This window comes from Garra rufa, chromosome 4 (genome assembly GCF_049309525.1).
Source record: "Garra rufa chromosome 4, GarRuf1.0, whole genome shotgun sequence".
NCBI classification, from domain to species: Eukaryota; Metazoa; Chordata; class Actinopteri; order Cypriniformes; family Cyprinidae; genus Garra; species Garra rufa.
In genome coordinates this window covers 46,821,613-46,837,513 of record NC_133364.1, presented here as the reverse complement: position 1 = coordinate 46,837,513, position 15,901 = coordinate 46,821,613, and the positions used below count along the sequence as shown (strand labels likewise).

Here is a 15,901-nt window from a genome sequence, read left to right as displayed (position 1 = left end):
TCCTGAGATTAGCTAAGTTTTTGTGAAACTTAGAAGGGGCTATAAAACTGTCAAGTGGGGGACGCTCCACTAAATGATGGTGAAGCCCAGAAACATACAAGTATGTAGGACGAAAGATTCTTAAATCATGTATGTTAGAGTAGTGCCGTAAAAGAAGAGAAAGTCGGTTTAAAGAAGGAAAAACGATTTGAGATAATTTGGTAACCATCCAGAGACATTAAAAACTGTAAAGTTTTAGAAAAATGAGATAGTGATTCTCAAATTTAAGTATATTGAATTTTTATTCAAGAGGAACTAACATAGTAATAATAGAGTATGTAATACAGTACTAAGAAAGTAGGTAAAAATGGAAAGTAGTAAAAAAGAAGATAAAGAAACAATTAGCTTAAAAACTGAAGAAGAAAATCGTTCAGAAAAACAAGAGGTTAAGAATAGTAATAGAGAGAGCTTAATAATGCCAGAGCCAGGATCGGCAATTAGGCTGAATAAACAGGGATTAAAAATTGGCAAACTTGAATTTATAATGTATGATGGTTTAATAGAAGAAACTAGAGGAGGAATTGTGGTTATTGAAAAAGAACCCGTACAGATAAGTGCCGTTTCTAGACTGCTAGAAGAACAGGTGTAAAGAGAGATAGAAAATACACAAAAATAGTTAGGTATGCAGAGTCCAGGATCCTTTAGAATTACGACTGGATCGCCTTACTGGAATTTTGTAGTGCATGCCGTAATGAAAGACTGCATGGCGAAGTTGCGTACTATAAAATACTCAAAATTAAAAGATAAAACAATAATGTAGTCCTTGATTGAAATTGCAATCAGTAGAGAGGTTAAAATAATACATTTAACCTTAATAAGGATAGGACAGTTTAGACATTTTGGAATAGCAGTGATAACAGAATGCTAACTAGAAAAAATAAGTAGACTAGAAAGGCATTGGATAAAATAAGCCTGTTAATGAACAACAAGAATAGAGAAAACTAAAAACAAACTTACAATGAGAGAAAGGGAGTAATAAAAACCACTGAACGGCAGTTTCTGCCACAGAGAGATAGAAGGGAGCTCCGAAAAAACAGTAAAAAATAGACTCTTATTAGTCAACACTAACTAAAGAAAGTAAAAGTAGTGAAATAGAGTTAGAAATATGATAAGATACAAGACTACATTAGAAAAAAGGAGGTGGATTGCAATTAAGAAGAGTGACTAAATAAATTTAAAGTGAATGACCAGAAATAGAAATTAAAGGAACTAAGTATAAAGATCCCACTAGCAATAAGAGAGGAAGAGATTTAAGAGAAAAATGGGTTAGGAAGATTGTTCCTGAAAATAATTTAACTTACAGGCAAATGCGAACACCAAGCCAGTCACCTTATGCCACTAATATAAGCGAGGTAAAATGAATGGTCAAAAATAGGTAAACAAATTATATGCCAAAAGGGTTTGATTTTAACAGAAAATAATTAGAGAGATGGAAAAGAGATAAAAAGGTTAAACGCAGAACTAAAGCAAATAAGTAGGGAGTTGAACACTGTGAGGGGCCAGCAGATCATAGCAAGATTAAGATCAGAAACATCGGATAGTTGGGAGAGCGAAGAGACAGACCAAGAACGGGAAAAAGAGAGAGGTCCTTTTACACCTGCCACTGTAATGTGAGAAACTCCAGCGAAGCGATTAGAATTTACAACTCCAAAACAGAGTAGAGAGGAGCAAAAGTTATTAGAACTGCAGTTAACGGAGGCAGTTAGAAAGCAAATAGGATCTAAAAAGGCAGGAGAAGATCATAATGCTTATACAGATCGGATTATAAAAGCGGCAGGGAATGCAAATTTAGGTTGCGGAGCTATAACTCGCTTAGTCCATACATGTACTGGTCATGCGATTTCAGCAACAGCTATAGAGAGGGTGAGAAATTTAACCGGAACAGAGGACAAATATACACTGTAAAAAAGCCAACTTTCAAAAAGTCCTCCTAATAAACATAAAATAGTCAATTAAACCATGATATTTTCATTCGAAGTGTTAATGCATTATACTAAGTTGACTCAACAAATCTGTTCCTTAAATGTTTTAAACATGCAATATTTTGTTGATCTAACTAAGACATTTAAGTTTTCATTGAATCTAACGTTTCTTGTTAGCGCATGCGCAGTTTGAACCTTAAACGCATGCGCAGTTGCGCACTTTGAGACTTCGTGTACTTTGGCTGACGCAGATTTAAAAAAGTTGATGCTGATGAGGAGTCGTGTCATGCCTGGTATGTATTAATCATTTTTTATACTCAACATATTGTATTTGCCAAGTATAATTAACGTTGTGCTCTTGACAAACTGACGGTTAATCTATTTTGCAGCGTGTTTCTTATGTCCTGCACTTTGTAGTGCTTTTCAAAGCTAATGTAAATGAGGAGTGGTGTCGTGCCGTATCAATACAGATTTCCTTTAAAATCACTGGTATGTAGTTATCATTTTTTTATGATACACTGTATTTTATTTACCATGTAAAATGAACGTGCTCTTCCCAAATTTACAGCCTAGTCTAATTCGCAGTGTGTTTCTGTTTTCGCGCACTTTTAAGTGCTTGCCGGTGCTGAAGGAAGGGTGGTGTCCTGCCTCAGTCTAGCTGTAGGCTACTATAAGATAACTGGTAAGTAGTTATCTGTTTTTTATTTAATCGACTGTATTTTATTTGCCATGTATAATCAACGTTGTGTTCTTTTCAAACTGACGACCTAATCTGTTTCGCAGTGTGTTTATGATGTCGTCATGCACGTTGTGTTGCTTTTCAAAGACGATCCCTGCTGAAAAAAACAGCATATGCTGGTTAGGTAGGTTTTGGTGCTGGTATGCTGGTTTTAGCTGGTTTATGCTGGTCCTTTGCTGGTCCTTTGCTGGTTTATGCTGGCCATTTGCTGGTTTATGCTGGTCCTTTGCTGGTTTATGCTGGTCCTTGACCAGCAACATGACCAGCATATGAAGAAGGTTTTTATTAATCAGATTTAAGTATAATCAATGTAACTATAATCATTTATCAGATCAAGTATAATCAATGTAACTATAGCCATTTATGCATCAAGCTACTATTATAATCATGTATGTATTGCCTGTGTATAAGGAGGCCTCGGTCTTATCACAAGGCCTATATCACAAGGTCTTCTGGAAATGAACAGACATACATTGTATGACTGCATCACAAGGTTGTGACCCTCGGGACATATATGTATGAAATGTATAGAACACGCCTAGCAGAAAACTGTATAAAAGAGCCAACTGAAAGTGACCTGACAGATTCTCCTGCAGGGTCTCTCGGCTTTGTTACTTTGTAAATAAAGTCTCATCTTCTGGCTTCAAAACCCCAAGACTTGTGTGATCTTTGAAAACGGCAAAAGGAAAACCACCTCATATTGGCGTTGTCGGCAGGATCCAAGAGAGCTGTGGAGTGGATCGCGGCGGGCGGCTTCTGGACGAGCAACACAACAACTTGGCCAAGGTAAGCAGTTTTTGCTTATTTAGTTAGGTTGTGTTGTTTGCCAGAGTTGCTCGTGGTGAGACACTTTACGTTCTTCTAAATTCAGCGAACTAAATTGAATAGAGCAAAAGTTTTAAACACGAAGGGGTTTTGATTCCAAAAAAAAACTAAATGCATGCATTAATCTGTGTTTTCTGTTGAGTTGGTTTTGAGAAAAATAGAAAATCCAGATTTTAATATTTTTATGTGTAGAATTTGTTAGTTTATAAAGAGTTGAAAGAGAAGCGCTGGAAATCCTAGGTTAAAGACCTACAAGAAGTAGGCAATAAAAATCCTGCAAGGGTTGCCTTCATTGTGTAGAGGAAGTGAATCAATGAGACAGAGTGCAAACTTGCCAGGTTGTTCCTTGTGTTTTTAAATGTATCAGGGAATATTAAGTTGTGTTTTAAGTGTATTTAAGAGTTGAATAAGATCTGTGTTTATTGCTAAGTGGGCCTTGAGGATAGCAATAAATGAAAAACAGATGAAATATAGGAAAGCAACAAAAAAAGTCTGAAAATACTGCTTTTTGCTGTACTGAAGGAAAGGTTTCAGGAAAGTTGCTGTAAGTAAGTTACTGTCAGACCCTCAGGAAGAGGGTGCAGCTAGCCTCTGTGTGTGTGTGTGCGTGTGTTAAGGCCTTTGTCTGCGTGAGTGGTTGTGGTTTTAGCTGTGTGAGATAATAAACTCTGTATCTAGTGAACAGTGACTGCGTGACCCTCCTGTGTTACACAGAGAGAACGTAGTTAGTGTTTCGCTTGAGAAGAGTAAATGAGCCCTGTAAAATAAAGGGACATAGTTTAAAATATATATGAGCCCTATTATTAAAGGGACATTATTTTAAGTCTGAGTGTGCATGAGCCCTATTGATGATAAAGGGACACGAGTGAATGTGGACATGAGCCCCATGTGAATAAAGGGATTGGAATGAATGATATTTGTTTAAAATTATTTAGGAAGAGTTAAAAAGGCTGAGAGGTAAAATTTTGCATCAAGAAAAAGTGGCTGATATTGCTGTTTGGTATTATATATATATATACATATAAAAGGAGAAACATTTGTAAATTTGAATCTTGAGTGGGAAACAATTTAAAAAGATAAAAACTTGCTGTACCAAATAATTATGGCAGCAACACCCGAAGACCTTTTGAGTTCAAAGTATCCATTGTGTAAAGAGCTTATAAATAAACTCTCTAAAAAATGGCAGAAAAGAACAAAGAATATGGTGACACAATGGCCTACAGGTGGGACCTATAATTTGGCACTGTGTGAGGAAATGGAAACCTTGATAAAAAATTATAAAACTAAAGGTATAGGTCAAAAACAAAAGAAAAGAGAAGAAAAAAGAAAAAGAGAAATAGAAGTGTTAACACTGTTCAAAAAAGAAGGAGAGAACTTACTGAAAAATATAAAACATGCAAGGAAATTGCTGAAAGAAGCAGACAAAGAAACAAAGAAAAAAGAAGAGATATTTGCAGACCCCCCTCCTTATGTGACCCCAGAGGGCCAATTTCCTTTACTCAGGGGATTGGTAGAAGTTACTGGAGAGATGAAGATGGAGGGTAATGTAGACTTAAGTGACGAAAAACAGATAGGACCTGATGTAAGGCCAAAAAGCAGACAGAAAGGCTCATATTTAGACTGTTATAAACAAGTTCAGACTGCTTTGGAGAAAGTAAAAACACAATATGAACAAAAAACCCCAAGTGTAAAGAAACCAAGTGACCAGTCAGAAAGAATGGAGGATGAAATTGAAGTAGAAGCAAGATTATTAGAGGCAGAGTTAAGTAGAAGGATCAAAGAAACAGAACAATTTGTGGATGAAACAGATAGAATATTAAGACAAGGAAGTAGGTCCCCAGAGAGCAGAGTAGAAGAAGGTGAAAAGGAGCCTGCAGCTGATGAAGGAAGGTGGTCACGAGAAAAAGAAAAAGGAAGGCTTAGACCACTGACAAAACAACTCCCGATTTTAATTAAAGGAACACAGGGCCAATATATACCTTGGGCTTCGCAGGACCTAGAAGGGCTGGTCACCCGTCTCCCGGACATGCACGAAGGTGCTGGGAAATGGATTAGAGTGTTCGAAGAAGAAACTATGGGCAAGCTTCTAGCTGTAGGTGACATTAAAGCACTCCTGGCAAAAACTATAGGAGGACCAAAAATGGAAGAAATCCTCCAAGAGTCTGGATTAGAGAGAGCTGTAGACTCACATTACATGGACGGGACTGTTTTTGATGTATTCCGCCCTGCCGTGTGGCAAGCATTACGTGCTGAATATCCAACTAGAGTTGACCCTAAAGCATTGAAGGGAGAACAACTGGGGGAAAATGAAAACCCAGTTACATATGTTCAGAGACAATTGAAAAGGTGGAAGCAAGAGACTGAAGGGAATCCAGAAGGAGACCCTCTAATGGCTACATTGTTCAGAAATGCCGTAATAGAAGCCATGCCACAAGCTGTAAAAAGCAAACTGGAGGATGTAGTTGGTTTAAACTCTAAAACACACAAAGAGTTTTGTGACCATGTGACTCATGCAGTGGAACTGTACAGAAAAAATGAACAAAAGCTCAACACACAAGAGAAAGAACTACAGAGAAAGTTAACTCAGTTACAGCTTGAGGAACTAACTGCCAAAAATAAGAAAAAGATTCAAGCAGTTGTAAAGAAAGGTGAATCTAACCAAATGAATGTGATGGCTTCTGTAAATGCTTCCCAAACAGCTGTCCCTACAACTCTACCAGCAACAAACCACTCTAACCCAAACCAGACTCCGACCCCTATCGTCAATGTTTATGCTCAGCAACAGGGTCCCCCCGAATGGAAAAGAAAACCTCAACCACGGGGACAGGGAGGGAGAGGCAGAGCTCCTAATTTTCCTCCAGGTGTATGCTGGGGATGCGGACAGCCAGGACATAACAGAAGAAACTGCCCTACTAATCCCTGGCAACTGGCACCCGGGGCAGGAAGGGGGACGGGCTGGCGGGCACCTTTTCGGGGTCCAGTGAACCACTGGGGAGGCCCAAATCAAGAATACTAGGGATGCCCAGAGAATCCTATAGGGGAGAGACAATGTTCAATTTTAACAACTAATGCAAATCAAGAACCTGTTATGCAAATTGAAGTAGAAGGGAAAAGAATACCGATGATGCTAGATACGGGAGCCAGTTATACATGTATAAAATCAGATTATGCCTCACACCTCCCCAGGTCTGGAAAATTTGTAAAGACCGTAGGATTCTCGGGACAGATACAGTTAATTCCTATGACGGCTCCAATCCGCTTGCAAACAAAAAACCAAAGTGTGACCATGCCTATCCTTGTATCAGATCAAACTCCTATTAATCTGTTAGGAAGAGATGCATTGTGTAAATTAGGCTTACAAATTTGGTGTTCAACAGAGGGAGTGTATGTAGACATGAAGGGAACCCAAATGATGATTTCTGAGCCAAAAGCAAATGTGTACTGGATAGGGCAGATAGAGAATGATGTGAGACAGACAATAGACAAATGGGGTAGATTCATTGAAGCGCAGATCCCTGAATCACAAATACCCAAGTCAGGATTCCACTGTACTATGAAATATGACCCCTTGAGAAAGGCAGACATAGAAAAAGAATGGCAAGAAGGGACCAAAGAGCAAAAAGTTGAAATGATCTCACAATACATCATTATAGGCAAACAGGGAGCAGCCTTGAAAATAGCCGAAAATGAGTTCATAAAGAGATGGTTCAATGTAAATGATTCCACACCTCATATATCTTTATATGTAGGAAAGGATTGGAAAACAAAAGATCTAGGACCAATGATGAAAAAGGCCGAACAAAGTAAATGGGAACCTACAATAAATCCATTGATTTTTCATTCTGCTGACAAGAACTACATAAAAATCTTGTGTGGTACGTCTCTGCTAGGCATTCCTCAAGAGGTAGTCATTAACCAGAAGTCACAAATGCAAATGATGTCAGCACCAGAGCCAGACAGCATTACTACGAACCTTTTACAGGAAGTTGAACATCAAGTGCCACCCGAGCTATGGTCTCAACATGATACAGATGTAGGGCTAGTAAAATCAGCCTGCCCTGTACAAGTGCAGCTTAAACCAAATGCACGCCTCCCCAGAAAAATGCAATATCCTTTAAGTCCAGAGGCTGAATTAGGTATAAAGGATACAATTGAAGGACTTCTAAAAACTGGAGTTTTGATAGAAACCAACAGTTATTGCAACACTCCCATTTATCCCATACGTAAAGCAAACAAAACTAAATGGCGTCTTGTACATGATTTAAGAGCAATCAATGACGTAGTGGAAGATTGGCCAGCTGATGTTCCTAACCCACACACACTGCTGACTAATATCCCACCTGAAGCCAAATACTTTACAGTAATTGATCTTTGTTCTGCATTTTTCAGCATCCCAGTGGCAGAGGAAAGTAGGCACTTGTTTGCATTTACCTATGCTGGTAAACAATATTCATATGCCCGCTTAGCTCAGGGGTTTAAACATTCACCACATATTTTTAACCAAATCCTTAAAGCTGATTTGGAAGACCTCCTGCTTGATAGCACTTTGCTGCAATATATGGATGATTTAATTCTATGTTCACCATCAGTAGAACAATGTCATAGAGATTCCATTAAAGTGCTCACAAAGTTAGCTCAAGGAGGTCACAAAGTATCTAAAACCAAACTGCAATATTGTTTGCCACAAGTAGAATACCTAGGGCGATTGATTTCCTATGGCACGAAGGCCATAGCCCCAACACATTTAGAAGGTATAAGCAAAGCACCAATGCCACAAACAGTAGGTCAGATGATGACCTTCTTAGGAATGACTAGCTTCAGTAGTGATTGGATAGAGGATTATGCTATAAAAATAGCTCCTTTGAGAGACCTTATGAAGGAAGCAGGACTGCAAAACTTAAATGCTTCATTAACATGGCATACTGATGCCTTGATAGCATTCGAGTCTATCAAGAAAGAGATACAAAAGGCTCCTGCCTTAAGTACACCTGACTATTCAAAGCCATTTCACCTGTATGTGGCCAACAGAGCTGACGGATATGCATCAGCTGTATTAATGCAAGAGACCTGTAGTGGTAGGAAAAAACAGCCAATAGCTTACTATAGTACTAAACTAGACAATGTAGCGCAAGGCTACCCACCATGTTATCAACAAGGGCTTGCGGCTGTAAATCAGGCATATGAAAAAGCATCTAAAATAACTATGGGATACCCGGTTATAATTTACACACATCATAAAACTACAGAGTTAATTGAACAAGGAAAATTTGTTCTGACCCCAGCTCGTACGCTAGCATATGCAATGTTACTTACATATCCTGATGTTACTATTAAACGATGCAATACTGTGAATCCAGCTGAATTAATTCCATTGATTTATGAAGGTAAACCACATGATTGCGTAGCTAATTCATTAGCATTTACTAGGTTACGACCTGACCTTGAGTCTATCCCCATTCCTGAAGCAGAAGTGTCTTACTTTGTGGACGGATCCAGTTTTAGAGATCATTTGGGAATCCATACTGGATATGCAGTGGTAAGAAAAAACGGAAATGACTTTGTGCCTGTAGTATCTCAACATTGTACACAGCCATGCTCTGCTCAACTAGCAGAATTAAAAGCCCTTACAGCTGCATGTCAATTAGCAAAAGGAAAGATCGCAAATATCTTCACAGATTCCGCATATTCACATGGGGTATGTCATCTCTTTGGAGCAGTATGGAAACAAAGAGGCTTTAAAAAGAGTGATGGAACTCCCATCCAGCATGCTGAACAGATAGGTCAACTAATTTCTGCTATGATGTTACCAAAGCGAGTAGCTATTATCAAATGTCAAGCTCACAAAAAAGGAAATGACTTTGTCATTAAAGGTAACAACGTAGCAGATTCGGAAGCCAAAAAGGCCTCAGGGAGCCAAATAGCTATACTAGCCCCAGAAGTACTAATAGAGCCAACCCCAAGCATGGATGACATTATTCGAATTCAACAGCAGGCAGGCCCATATGAACAGTCTATGTGGCATCAAAGAGGAGCAACAAAAGATTCCCAAAACATTTGGCGTTCACATGAAGGACACATTGTTGCACCAATCTCACTCTTGAACATCCTTATCGTAGATGCACATGGTTTTGACCATTGTGCAAAGGGGGAAGTAATAAGGAAAATTAAACAGCAAGGGTATTGGTCCCCATACTTGTATGCAATGGTAGAGGAATTTTTGTCTACATGTGAGATCTGTGCTAAGTATAATGTCAGAAAGGGAATAACAACACCAATAGGTCATATTCCTGTACCTGAAGGACCATTTAAACACTTAGTGATGGACTATGTGGATATGATAAAACGTGTACAGGGCAAAAGATACATGCTTGTAATTGTCGACCGATTTAGCCGTTGGGTAGAAGCAACACCATCAGCAGATGAAGGGGCAGGAACAGTGATAAAATTTTTGACAAGAGAAGTGTTTCCAAGATTTGGAATCCCGTCAGAAATAAGCTCAGACAATGGATCAGCCTTTATCCAGAAAACGGTAAAACAAGTAATGCAACACTTAAGAATAAAACAAAGATTAGGGTGTGTCTATCATCCACAAAGTCAAGGCCAAGTTGAGAAATTGAATGGTGTTCTCAAGGCTAAACTCAACAAAATATGCGCAAGCACTAAGCTTAATTGGATTGATGCTTTACCTCTTGCCCTAATGAGCTATCGCATGCAAACTAACAGAAAAACGCATCTAACACCGCATGAAATGCTTACTGGTCGACCTATGCCTGTTCCATGTGGCAGAGGCCCATACAAGGGACCCCCATTAGAACAATTACAAATGGAATTAAGAGAATACATGAAAAAACTAACTGCTATCCATAAAGCTATTTGTGTGCAGGAACAGAGAAAGGAGCCAAGTGAGGAGACGGAAACCACCTGTCCAATTACCCCAGGAGATCAGGTCTATCTGAGGGTATTCAGAAGGAAATGGAATGAACCGAGGAGGGAAGGACCTTATAAAGTGACAGCAGCTACTTCAACAGCAGTCCAAGTGGAAGGAAGCAACACCTGGTATCATTTAAACCACTGCACAAGAGTTCCTAAACAAAAAACAAGAACGGGAGAAACCAGATCAGAAACAGATGAGCAAGATAGTCCGAGAGTTGGAAACAGTGAAGTGCAGAATGCGGCAGAAGAAGCTGAACAAGCCAATAAAAACAATAACTCTGATAATATGCCTAATCATCAGATGCTCGTCACAAGTTCAAGCTACCATCAACACTACAACTCCAGACCCCATTGCTCAGACTGTCAACCACACTTCCCTACAATTGACTTTTCCGCTCTCAGTTGAACCCGGTAGTGGAACTAACCTAATCCAAGAAGAACAAGGATTGGGTGAGAAGCAAACAAGATCAAGGCAAAATAGACACATTGTGAGTGATAACCAGAATATAAGTTATGGAGAAACTAGCAATTCAGATATCTTATGGGAAAAGGCAGAAGACAATAATTGGTATAAATGGGTAAATTTTACAGCAGAAAAAGAAAAATGGAAAAACTGCGTAGTCTGCTTTGAAGCAAAACCAATTTTATATATTGTACCAATACCCATCCACAGTTCCAGTTGTAGAACATTTTATGAAGAATGGTTTGAAAAGTGTCCAGGAATATCAAGTGTTATGGGCTTAGGTGTAGTAAAATTAGGAGGTAAATGTTTCATAGAGAGAACCAGACAGCTAAATACTTTTAGAAACTGTACCCAAAAAATGGCATTCTGTCCATACTGGTGCCAGTTTCTCCAATCCACAACAAATTACAGGTTAGCAACTGAACTACAGTGCATACGCACCCGTAATTGGCCGATATTACAGAAGACGGCACAACAGCCACAAGGAAAAATACAATTAATGGCAGATCAAGAATTTGAATGTTATAAAAAGAAGGGGAATATTGATGTGGGAAAATTCAAAGGAAAATGTAGTAAAATATGGAAAATACCGCAGTGTAAAGAGGACTATCTAGAGATAAAGGAAGGCCCCCCACCAATATTTGATGAAATTGATATTGCATTGGCAGACATATGGTGGATGTGTGGACCAGAATATGGCCTCTTGTCAACGTTACCAGAAAACTGGTCAGGATTATGTACTAGGGTTATGCTAACACATAAAATGAGTTACATCACTCTAGAAGAGGAAACAAAAAATGAAGAAAAAAGCAGACCTAGAAGAGCCTATGAAACAGACCCTACAGTTTATATTGATTCAATTGGTCAACCTAGAGGAATACCCAATGAATTTAAAGCTAGAAATGAAATCAAAGCAGGGTTAGAATCAATATTCATTTGGATTTCACAAAACAAAAATACAGAATGGATAAACTACATATATTATAATCAACAAAGATTTATTAATTACACTGATGAGGCTTTATCAGCATTAGGAGAACAATTAGATGCAACAAGCAGAATGACATGGCAAAATAGGATAGCTTTAGACTTTTTATTAGCTGAGAGAGGGGGAATATGTGTTATGTTTGGAGACCAATGTTGTACCTACATACCAAATAATACTGCACCTGGAGGTACATTTAGCGAAGTTATGGTTAAGTTAAAAAATTTAAGAACAGAAGTTAAAGCAAATGCCGGAAGAGACAGTCAAACATGGGATTGGCTTGATTTGAAATTAGGAGCATGGGGAGCATGGTTTGCCAAATTGGGAATGTTCTTAGGAATTGCTATAATAATAGGAGGATTATTATTTTGCTGTGTACTACCTTTATTGAAATCCCTAATTATTAAAGCTACAGTTAAACAAATGGAAATGATAAGATATCAAGGTGATGAAAAATTGAATCTAACTCAACATGAATGCTATCAGGACTGGTTTTACAAGACAACATTAAGTTTGCAACTAACAGATGAGAGTTCAAATACCTCTGATGAGGATTAGGATTGTATCTGTAAATCTGAACCTTGTATTATGTGTATTTTAATTTGTTTCATATTTTGCATATTTTATTTCCTTTTATTCATCTTTTTTTAACTTTTATCTACTCTGTATGTTATTAACATATGTATACTACATAACTGTGACAACCACAGGCAAGGCGCAACAAATTGCACGCACATGCTTTAAACAATTGTAATCCTTTATATATATATATAGTGGGAAAAGGTGGATTAAGGTGTCAGGGTCTTTTACTCCTTTCTAGTTAAATGTGAGGGGAGAAGTTTGGCCCTGATACCCCTCCAAAGTGCAGCGGCATGATTTAGGCCTTTGGTAACGAAACGTAGTGACTTTGGTTGGTCGCTGAGTAGTAGTAACTAGAAAACTTGAATCATGAAACAGCACTATGGAGAAAGTGAGACGTAGAACGTCTCAAAGGGGGAATATGAAGAAGGTTTTTATTAATCAGATTTAAGTATAATCAATGTAACTATAATCATTTATCAGATCAAGTATAATCAATGTAACTATAGCCATTTATGCATCAAGCTACTATTATAATCATGTATGTATTGCCTGTGTATAAGGAGGCCTCGGTCTTATCACAAGGCCTATATCACAAGGTCTTCTGGAAATGAACAGACATACATTGTATGACTGCATCACAAGGTTGTGACCCTCGGGACATATATGTATGAAATGTATAGAACACGCCTAGCAGAAAACTGTATAAAAGAGCCAACTGAAAGTGACCTGACAGATTCTCCTGCAGGGTCTCTCGGCTTTGTTACTTTGTAAATAAAGTCTCATCTTCTGGCTTCAAAACCCCAAGACTTGTGTGATCTTTGAAAACGGCAAAAGGAAAACCACCTCACATAAACCAGCAAAGGACCAGCATTAACCAGCAAAGGACCAGCATAAACCAGCTAAAACCAGCATACCAGCACCAAAACCTACCTAACCAGCATATGCTGTTTTTTTCAGCAGGGATGTGAAGGAGTGCTGTCGTGCCTGACCAAATCTTCCTTTAAAATCACTGGTATGTACACACACACACACACACACACACACACACACACACATATATATATATATATATAAAATCGACTGTGTTTTATTTGTCATGTAATATGTCTTTACAAAATGTAGATATCTTCCTACAATTACTTTAAAAGTACAGGAACGTTGTGCACATCTCAAGTTTTGAGAGAGATTGCCAGTGTTACAGCTAGGAAAAGTGTTTTATTTTGGGTGCTTCATACATAAAGTGTTGAGATGTGGTTGTCTATGCGGAAAAAACAAGTATTTTTTTTAATAAATAGTTAAAATAAGGGGAAAATTTGCATAAGGTATTAGTTTTGATCATATCTCTTAACAGCTCCCAATAAACTGTATTCAGACTTTGATCTACATGCATATAATTAACTAGCTGAAATATTTTAGGGAGAAATTGATGAAAAATGTGATTGAAAAAGTAAAATATTAAACAGGTGGAAATGCAATGCAAGCATTTCACATTCTGACAAAGAGGTCCTGGTGAAGCATTACAGGCTTCGTCATGGACGTGGTCATAAAGGCACAAACTGGCCTTGCCTATATTCAGATTGTGTCTGCTCATTCAGGACACAACCAGCAGAACTATTAGGCAAGTTAGCCTATCATTTAAATGTGGTTTTGTGGAATCATGACGATTTTACGTCTTTTTGATGCCACTGAACAGAAAAGAGCAATCTTTACACTTTTTTTTTTAATATCTTTTTTGGTGTTCCATAAAAGAGGGCAAGTCATATGGGTTTGGAATGACATGGGGGAGAGTAAAAGATGACAGAATTTTTTGGTGTTCTGTACCTTTAACTCCTAAAGCAGTTCAGCAGTTAAGGACAAAATGTCTGCAGAGTTTATAAACAAAATATGTTTTTTTGTTTTTTCCCTTTTAGGCGAGTGACATTACCACACATCGGGAAAAAAATGCTCTTGAGGGATTGTCACTTTTCCTGCGGGAGAATCCAGCAAGTTCGCTCAATATGTGCCTGGTAAATTACCATTTTCCTACACTATTTTCAAATTCATTTGTAAACTATGTATATTTTACATGCATCCAGTTTATTTACACAACAACAATAATACTAATACTAATAATAATAATTATTATTATTAAATGCAAATTAATGCAAATGTAAATTTACACTTCCAATAATACCCATCTCCCATCCATTTTTTCTCCCAGGATACAGATCCTTTGAGCTTGAGCACCAAAGGTGTAAAGATTTTCTGTGGTAGAAGATGATGTTGCCACCGTCATCGCTTCCAAATGTAATCAACATGGCCATAATCTTGGAGGAGGCCATTGTGCTCGAAGACATAAAAGATCTTCCATCTGCATTTGCATATTTGTTCGGCCTCTTATATGCACTTAACATGGAATATCCGAAAGAGCTGAAGTATTGGTTCGAGGTCATCCAGAAAGTCTTCATGGATCTAGGTGGTACCTGCTCATCAAGAGTGCAGTCACTGAAATCCAAACTTTGCTAAATGGATGAAGCCACTTGAATGACATTCTTACATTGGCTTTTGTTTTTCATACTTTTGTGGTTAATGGCTACAAAAAACACTTACTGTTTTCGTTCAGTGTGCTAATTAATGCCAAGTATTTTTCTTTATTTATCTTTTATTTTTTTATTGTTGTTTCAGCCTTTACCTTAAAGGAAAAGTTCACCTAAAAATTAATGTTCTTTCATTATTTACTCACTCTCATTTTTCTACTTTCAGTTGATTGGTTACCAGCATTCTTTACAATATCTTTATATCAAAAGAAGAAAGAAACTCAGGTTTAGAACAACTCCGTTGTAAACTCGAGTAAATGATGAAAGAACTTTAATTTTTGGGTGAGCAATCTCTTCAGGCTGGAGTTTCTTCTAGATTGTCTTTTTTTTCTTCCTGGACAAAGTAATTGTATTTTATTTCTGTGTAGACATTGGTACGTCATTGAGTTCAGTCCAAAATGTTAAGAAGTTAGAAGGCAATACTTGATACTGCTATGTCATTGCATATATTGTGCATTGGACAAAAATTTTTTAAATAATAAAAAAAAAGTTATTTGAACCTTGTTATGTTCTCTTGTTTATTAAGACTATGTAAATAATGAATCAGTGTAGGCCTATAGATAATAGGCCTTTTGTGTTGAGTAAACCAAAAATATTTAGTTCTGTAATTTATTAGGTAAACATGACTATTTATGTTGCGTCAACTTGTAACCTTAATGTAATCTTTTAAGTTGGGTGGACTTCGGTCCCTGTTTGTAGAGTTTACTCAAAGAAGCGCTTGTGATAGGTTGCCTTATTATTTTAAGTTGACTCAACTTTTTTTTTTTACAGTGTACGCAATGGAAGGAAATGTTAATAAACATCATCAAAGATCAAGTTCCAGTGTTAAGTGTATGG

The 15,901-nt window shown here is 37.7% G+C and overlaps 1 long non-coding RNA gene across 1 annotated transcript; it reads left to right on the top strand.

The window, feature by feature from the left end:
- Window positions 1-2,175: 2,175 nt before the first annotated feature.
- On the top strand, window positions 2,176-15,563 carry LOC141334091 (uncharacterized). The gene is made up of 5 exons (XR_012355474.1): window positions 2,176-2,254; window positions 2,351-2,450; window positions 2,547-2,643; window positions 14,399-14,494; window positions 14,689-15,563. It is a non-coding gene; the product is annotated as an uncharacterized lncRNA (long non-coding RNA).
- Window positions 15,564-15,901: the final 338 nt, after the last annotated feature.